Source organism: Arachis ipaensis, chromosome B9 (genome assembly GCF_059453495.1).
Source record: "Arachis ipaensis isolate K30076 ecotype BB chromosome B9, ASM5945349v1, whole genome shotgun sequence".
In the NCBI taxonomy this organism is placed as follows: Eukaryota; Viridiplantae; Streptophyta; class Magnoliopsida; order Fabales; family Fabaceae; genus Arachis; species Arachis ipaensis.
In genome coordinates, this window is record NC_142444.1 from 139,195,993 (window position 1) to 139,205,123 (window position 9,131).

Sequence of the window (9,131 nt, forward strand, 5' to 3'; positions counted from 1 at the left end):
ATATGGTTCCCAGTAAGGTGACATCATGAAAGCGCATCTCTCTCGTGAAACCTAGAATTTTGGCTCTATCGTAATAACTCGCTTACTAAGTCTCTCGGATACTTCTATATCGTAGACTCTGACATAACTCTTTCTTGACATCTTTCTTTGGGATCAATGCCGTTCTCACGCTATTCTCTATGACTATTATTCCTAACTTTATTATCTTGTTCTAAGCTTTGGAGAATGTTAAATCATATAATTTTAAAAATACAAATAAGAAATAGAGAATAGAAAATTAAGAAGAATCAGATAGCACATAGCATAAAGAATAAACAGTAAACAATCACAATCAAATGCGTAAACAATTTATGATGCATGCCTGTACCTAGTCCAGGCCATGAGCTCATGCGTCGGCTGTCTACCCGCAACCCGACGTTACTCGGGGCGAACCCTGAATATGGTTTATTTACCATATCAGTCAGGCACAATTATCATCATGGGTTTGTCAGTTAGGATATCTTGGTATCATGGTAGAAACAAGCTATCAGTTAGGCAAACATTCCCGCATTAGCAATATAATCTCAGGCTATTAGTTAGGCGCACTCTTTCGCAGTAGCAATTTGGCACAAGGCCCATTCAACATACATTATGCTATCAGTTAGGTGGACATTCCCACATTAGAAACCTTAGGCTATCAGTCAGGCGGGCACTTCCACATTAGCACTTTGGCACAAAGGCCCATTCAAACAAATAATACTCATGAATCATTATCCATTCATGGTTTCTTATTTTCTTTTTTTTCATCATGCCTCCGCATTATCTTATAAAAACACATACCTCCGCATCACCATATAACTAAGTATACCTCCGCATCACCATATTACTAAACATACCTCCACATCCCCTTTTAACTTTAAGTCTTCCTATGGACAACTTACATTCTTACTCATTTTCCCAACTTGTCTAGCCTATTACCTTCTTGGCGACCAATCTTCTATTTAATAATTAATATAACAAATGAACTCAGATTCATGCAAACTTTATGTTCACGCATTCGTATTGAACTTAAGTTTCATTTGGTTTAAGTTTAAGAACATTCTCATTTTCAGAACAAAAGTTTTACCTATTCTATTTTCAGAGATTTTTATTTGGTTAACTAGTGAACCGGTTAACTTCCAAAGTGCATAACTAATTTTCTAGGATAGGCATAGCTCTGAAATTTGAACTAAATGAAGTAGACACCATATGGTTTCATTTGATTTTGGTTTCATTACAAAAGCTTTTCTACATCATGAGATATTCATCCAGGAAATCACTACTCTAAGTTTGTAAATCCTGTTTAGCCATTAGTGAGCAGTAAAAAGTTAAAGCCTATAACTTTTAATTCGTAGCTTCTAAATTCTTGAATTCTTGAGGGAACAAAATATACATCATGTGGATTCTATCAAAATAGGTTGCACTCAATTTGGATTTTAAGATCAATACCAGTAACTGAAACAATTAACAGGAATTATCGAACGAGTTTCAGAATTGCATGTCAATAAAATAGTGAACCTTCTATTTTGTAAATTACGTATTTAACTATATAAAAATGGGATTACCCCAAAATTTGGATACACTGTTGGTGCAAAATTTATAGTCCACAAACTAACCGGCAAGTACACCGGGTCGTACCAAGTAATACCTCAGGTGAGTGAGGGTCGATCCCACGTGGATTGATGGATCAAGCAATAATGATTGAGTGATTGGCTTAGTCAGACAAATAGAAAATGGTGTTTGAAGGTTCAAAAGTATTAAACAGTAATTTAGAGATAAAGACAGCAAGCAGTAAATTGATGAGGATAATATATGGAGAAACAGTTAAAGCTTTAGAGATATCTATTTTCCGGATTGACTTTTCTTACTAACTATTTTAATCATGCAAGATTTAATTCATGGCAAACTATATGTGACTAAATCCTAATTCCTTAGACCTTTTTAGTCTCCTCTAAAATTCATCAACCGCCAATTCCTTGGTCACTTAATTCCAATTAGAGGGTGAAGTTCAATTCTAGTTTATATGCCACAAAAACTCTAATTACCCAAATATAAAAGGATTATATGTCACGTATCCCATTAAGTCCAGATAATTAGAAGTTTAGGAGAAATTGTTTTCAAGCTGCTGTTCAAGTAAAGAGCTTTTCCAAGTTATACAAGAACTCAATTAAAACAAGGGTCATACTTCCGTTCCACCCAAATTCATAAGATAAAGAATGAAAAAAATTCTTGAAATAGAGATCAATACATGAATTAAAATAGAAAAATAATAGTATCAGTCCATACAATAGATAGAGCTCCTAACCTTAACAATGGAGGTTTAGTTGCTCATGGTTCAGAGAGAAAATAAGGATTCTGAAAAACTGTAGATTACGGAATGAGGTAGGAGAGAAGAGAAGAGAGTCTGAAGGACTGATTCTTTTTCTTTTTATATCTAATCCTAATTAATGCAAATTATATTTTCTAAAAATAAAAAATATCTTTTTCCAATTTTGAATTACAATACGGTTTAGTCAGAAAATTAATTAAATCTTCGAGCACTCCTAATTTGGACGCTGGGACCACCAACCATGCGCCTTACTTGGAGTGGCCAGTGAGAATTGGGCGTGTTGAGCTCATATGCTACGCGTTACTTGAAGGTTTGTTGTGCCTTACTTGAAGTGTGGTAGGCAATTGTTGCGTGCTTGCTAATGTCTTGCGCCTAACTTGAGAAATCTCAAGTTAGGCGCAGCCTTGGCAGAACTGGCGGAAGAGAAGTATAAATTATTATATATCGTTGGAAAGCTCTAAAAGTTAGCTTTCCAACGCCATTGAAATCATGTCCATTAGACTTCGGTAGCTCGAGTTATTCAGGTTTGAGTGTAGAGAGGTCAGGGTTGACAGCATCATTCGCCTTCTTCTCTTTTTCTGTGAAAACTCAATCAAATCCAGCCAAATGCTACCAAAAATAAATAGAATTGCACACGAATCAAAGTAACATCCATAGTGGCTAAAAGGTAATTAATTCTTGATTAAACTCAACAAATTGAATGCAAATTCACTAGGAAAAGATAGAAAAGATGCTCATGCATCACAACACCAAACTTGAATTGTTGCTTGTCCTCAAGCAACCAAAATTAACATAAGGTTAAGATGTGAATTTGCATGAGAAGTGAGAGTTCAGTTATGCTCATGTCTCTCCTTAAAGTGGGGTTTATCTCTTGCAATTTTGAACAGTTTTGGTATCTCACTCTCCTTTGAATCAGAGGAATGTCAATGTCATTCGAAATTAGAATCTGGATCATATTATGAATTCTCTGATTTTTATACTTCAATTTAATCCTTGAACACAGCAGATATCCTTAAATTCTCAATTAACTGGTGCTTTGCACCTTGAGCGTAGCCGTGACTTTAAATGTTCTGTCTCAATGGTTAATTGACACAAGAACACCACAAGCACTTAACTGGGGAACTCTCTTGAAGTTCTGATTTTTTTCTTTCAGTAACTTCCAGACAGTGGTACTCAAAGCCTTTGGCATACTCTACTAAATGCAATTGATCTTGACTCTAAATGTTCTGTCTTAAGGATTACTTGACACAAGAACACCACAAGCATATGACTAGGGAAACAACTCTTTGAGCTTTTAATCATGTCTGACCTCCCTAGTCATTGCTGCTCAGAGCCTTGGACCTTGCTTTTTTTTTCTTTGCTATTGTTTTTTGCTTCAAGGATTAACTGCTACTAATTTCATAAAATTCATAATGGTTCTCTAAATTCTTTTTCCTTATACATCAACATCTCTTGATTCAAATTTAAACATGCACAATTTATGTCATGCATTCAGAATTACAGAGAACACCACCACATTTAAGTAAGTAAGACTATTCTTTGTTATAAACTCTATTTCTCATGCAATACATCTTTTTCTTCCTTTTCTTTTGGATTCAAGCTCAGTGAGCAATACATGAGACACTTTTCAGATTTAGAAGCAAATAACAGAATAAGAATAACGAATTAAACTGGAACCTAGGAATTGAAATAACAAAGGATCATGCAGAAACTAAGGCAAAACAGCAGAAAATAGGAATATAACATAATAAGAACGGGAGGAAATATAGAATGAAAAGAACTCAACCACCTCAATTGTCCTAGTGGCCGTCTCATTCTTCATGCTGTTCTCCTCCGTGAAGATGATTCACCTCCCTTTGGTGTCATTAAAATAAACAGAAAAGCCACAAGCGAAGCGACAACACCAAACTTAAAAGTTTGCTTGTCCCCAAGCAAAGAAAAACTAAAAACACAAGGAGGGACATAAAAAGTGCACGAAGGAGTAAAAACAAAAATTAGTACAAAAAAAGAATAAAATGATAAAAAAAACAAGAGAAGTTACAATTAAAAAATATATATGTTTTTTTATATTTTTGTATTTATTTATTTATTTATTTATTTTTATTTTTTTATAGTTATTTATTAATTGAGTTATATATATATAAGAGGGGGAGGGGGCGTATATATAGATATGTATATATAAGGGAAAGGAAATCTAATTAGGGGGTGGGGACCAAATCAAATTGATTTGGTAAGGAATAATTGGGATTTGGTTTTACTAGGACAAGGAGAACAATCTTGCACCTAACTTGATGGTTTCACGAATGTAATGCAATTCTAATCCATTGCCCGTCACCTAACTTCATATTCGTTGCAATTGACGGCGCCTAACTTGGATGAAGGCTGCGCCTAACTTGGTGCCATGTGTTCACACCTTGCGCCTAACCTGAAAATTCTCAAGTTAGGCGCAGACTCTCCAGAAAAAAATACTTCTTTATGCGTAGTATGCGGCGTCTAACTTGAAAATTCTTAAGTTAGGCGCAGACCTTCCAGAACAAAATCTCCTCTGCGTGTAGTATGTGGCGCTTAACTTGAGAATTCTCAAGTTAGGCGCAGACCCTGGGGCGACAAATTCTCTGCTGCGCGTCGGTAACTCTGCATTAGGAACCTGTTTCTGTTTCAATAATTCTGCATGATCCGAACATATGTAAACAAAGAAAAAACAGTAAAAATTTCAACTGAAACCAAATAATTAACGAAATCAAAATAATAGAAATCAAAATAAAGGATACGAAATCATCGGGTTGCCTCCCGACAAGCGCTTCTCTACCGTCACTAGCTTGACGGTCAGCTCCTTTAAGGAGGAAGATCATACGGGCTCAGTTCTTCACCCCTCACTGTGAACTTCTTTCCTGTGCTCCCATTGATCAACTCTATATGCTCAAGAGACATGATCTGTTCACTGTATGAGGCAGGATTGGGCATGCAGTGAATACCACCTTCATTCCCGAGGAGAAGTCTTCAGTGGGAATCTTTTTGTTTCTCCATCCCCTGGGTATTTTCTTCTTTTTGGGAACCTCCTCCTTGGTGGATGATGCATTCCTGACACCAAACTTAGGTTTGATGTCAGAAGAAATTTTATTGATTGTCACCAAAGAAGGTTTGAGCTGCAGATTCTGCTGTCCGTCATCAGGGGGTTCTTGAAGGTTTAGATCAATAAGCTCAGTCTGCATGCACCTCTCTTTTTCACCTGCTGAATGTATATCTTTGAAGACATGAAAGACCAGTTTCTCATTATGCACTCTAAGCACTAATTCACATTCTTCCACATTAATCAGAGCTCTTCCAGTGGCTAGGAATGGTTTTCCTAGAATTATAGAGGCATTCTCATCCTCCCCTATGTCAAGAATCACAAAATTTGCTGGGAGGAAGAACTTACCCATTTTGACCAAGATATTCTCCACTAATCCGTATGCAGGCTTTATAGATTTGTCTGCCATCTGTAATGCTATCCTTGTGGGTTGTACCTCTTGGATTTGCAGCTTCTTCATCACAGACAAGGGCATTAAATTGATGCTTGCTCCCAGATCACATAACGCTTTCTCAAAGGTTGTGCTTCCAATGGTGCATGGAATTTGAAAGCTCCCTAGATCCGGCATCTTCCTTGGCAAGTTATTCTGAATGATGGCACTACATTCCTTAGTCAGGACCACTGTCTCATCTCCTTTTAAAGGCTTCTTCTTTGACAACAACTCCTTCATGAATTTGACATAGAGAGGCATTTGCTCCAAAACCTCAGCAAAAGGAATATTGATTTACAACTTCCTGAAGACTTCTAAGAACTTCGAAAACTGCTTGTCCTTGGTCTCCTTTTGAAGTATCTGAGGATATGACATTTTAGGCTTGTACTCAGGAGCCTTTGGCAATGTAGGATAAGTGTCAAGAGAGTCTGGAAATGGGTTGTCCGCACGCTTTGGAGGGACGTGCCCTACTTCTTCCTTCTTCTCCTCTGGAGCTTCTTTTTCAACTGGCTCCTCATTAACTTGTGCTTCAATACTTGCCAGTTGTCCACTTATCAAGGTGATAGCCTTCTATTCCTCTCTTGGATTTGGAATTGTGTTACCAGGAAGGCTATTAGTGGTCCTCTGATCAATTTCATTAACTTTTGTGGCTATTGACCCACCTGAATCTCCATGTTCTTGATTGATGCTCTGGTTTCCTGTCTAAAACTTGCCAATATTGCTTCCAAATCATTGTTCTGCTGGGGTTGAGAAATTACTTGCTGAGATGACTGAAACTGGTGGTTATTAAAATTATTCTGTTGAAAACTACCCTGAGAATTATTATTAAAATTTTGTGGCCTCTGAGGTTGCTCTCTCCACCCAAAATTTGGGTGATTTCTCCACCCTTGATTGTAGGTTAATGAACGGATTTTTGTTAGTAAAGAATTCACAATAAATTCTCGTTGCAAGTATAGTTTCTAAACTAACAAGAATTCTTTCATACAAAAATTTGGTTGTCACTTAAGCAAACCCAATAAAAAAATAAACTGAAATATTTAAACCTCGGGTTGTCTTTCAAGGAATTGCAGGGAGGGGTATCTATTATTGGTTGTGAAAAAGTATCTTTTTGGATTTTTGAAAATTTGAACAAGAAAATAAATAACAAGAAAATAAAATAGTAATTAAGAAAAGTCTTAGCAAGGATTGATAATTAGAATTTCTATCCTTATTATCAATGTCAATTGTGAATGGTAATTACCTTTTGCTATCACTTAGTTAACCTCTAACAATTGAAGGTAAGTCAAGTGAGAACATCAACTTGAATTCACAAGGCCTAATCAAAGACTAGAGTTAGTGAATCTCATGCCAACTAGCTAGTTTCAATCACCAAGCAACAAGAGATTTTGACAATTCAAGAGTCTCTAATCACTCAATCTAAGCTAAGAACATAAAAAGCTAATTTAAAGTCCTACCAATCATTTTATCAAACACTTGGAAGAAACAACATAAAAACATAGAAAATTAATAAGAGATAAAAAAAATCCAAACAACTAATTGAAAGCATCAATATCATAAATTGAAGAAAACAATCATAAATCTGAAATACCTCAAATTGCATTAAATAAGAAATTCAATCTAACATGGAGAATTCATAAACAAAATTGGGGAAATAAACAAATCAATAAGAGAAATAGATAAACTAGAGTACTAGAATAAATAAGAGTAGAAGAAAACTAAATTAAAGAAAAATAAAAATATGAATTTAAGAAAAGCTAATCCTAAAATCTAAGAGAGAGGAGCTACATCTAAACCAAACTTATGAATAATGAGAAGTGTCTGTTGAGTCCCTGCTTGTCCCCTGGCTTTAGTCTGCATTTTTGGGCCAAAAACTGGGTCCAAACTCAGCCCAAAATCACCCCCAGCATTTTTTGCGATTTCTGCACGTGGTGCATGTCACGCATACGCGTCACTCACATGTACGCGTCGATGGTCATCTTCGCGTGTCACACGCGTCGCTGTGCAATCTCGCTTATCACGCGTACGCGTCAGGTACGCGCACGCGTCGCCATGGAAAGCTCCAAATAACGCGCACGCGTTAGGTACATGAGCACGTCGTTCCTTGCTGGTCAGCCCCTTGGTTTCTTGTGTTCCTTCCATTTTCGCAAGCTTCCTTTGCATCCTTTAAGCCATTCCTGCCCTTTAAGGCCCGAAAATACTTAATACACAGATCACGGCATCGAATGGTATAAAGAGGAACTAAAATACACAATTTAAAGGCTTAGGAAGCAAGTTTTCAACCATAGAATAAAATTGGGAAGGAATTGTAAAATCATGCAAATAGTATGAATAAGTGTGCAAAGACTTGATAAAAACCACTCAATTGAGCACAAGATAAACCATAAAATAGTGGTTTATCATAGGTCTTAGAGTAAGGATCATTATTGGGATTTCTAGGAGCACTCCTCATGTAATTGACCTGTTCAGAAGAAGATTGAGCATAATCATAATTTTTATTTTGCATAAAATTACCTGTCATGTCATAAGGGACCTCTTGAGGTGAATTTTGGGTGTTGACAGCTAAAACTTGCATTCCATTCATCTGTTGAGTAAGTAAATTTATTTGCTGAGACATAAGCTTGTTCTGAGTAAGAAGAGCATTAACAGCTTCCACTTCCAACACGCCTCTCTTCTGAGACGTTTCAGAGTGTAGATGATTCCTGTTGGAAGAATATAAGTATTGGTTGTTAGAAACCAACTCAATAAGCTCAATAGTCTCCTCTGGTGTCTTCTTCATGTGCAAAGAACCATCTGCAGAATTATCTAAGCGCATCTTGGACATCTCACATAAGCCCTTATAAAAGATATCCAGCTGAGTCCATCTAGAGAACATGTCTGAAGGGCATTGCCTAGTCAGTAGCTTGAATCTCTCCCAAGCTTCATAAAGGGTCTCACCATCTTTCTGTCTGAAAGTCTGAACCTCCACCCTTAGCTTAGTCAGCTTTTGAGGTGGGAAAAATTTAGTCAGAAACCCGGTGACAACCTTATCCCAAGTATCCAAACTCTCCTTGGGTTGAGAATTTAACCACAACTTTGCTTTATCTCTCACAGTAAATGGGAAGAGCATGAGTTTGTACACCTCAAGATTCACTCCATTGGTCTTCACAGTGTCACAAATCTGCAGAAAATCATAAATAAACTGATTTGGATCTTTCTGAGGGAGTCCATAATATTGACAATTCTGTTGCACAAGAGTAACTAGTTGTGGCTTCAGTTCAAAGTTGTTTGCAACTATAAGAGGCACC

At 36.7% G+C, this 9,131-nt stretch overlaps 1 non-coding gene across 1 annotated transcript; it reads left to right on the forward strand.

Annotated features, from left to right (window-relative positions):
- Nucleotides 1-8,717: 8,717 nt before the first annotated feature.
- On the forward strand, nucleotides 8,718-8,821 carry LOC148546530 (small nucleolar RNA R71). Its single transcript, XR_015900663.1, has one exon. It is a non-coding gene; the product is annotated as a small nucleolar RNA R71 (small nucleolar RNA).
- The last annotated feature ends 310 nt before the right edge of the window (nucleotides 8,822-9,131 follow it).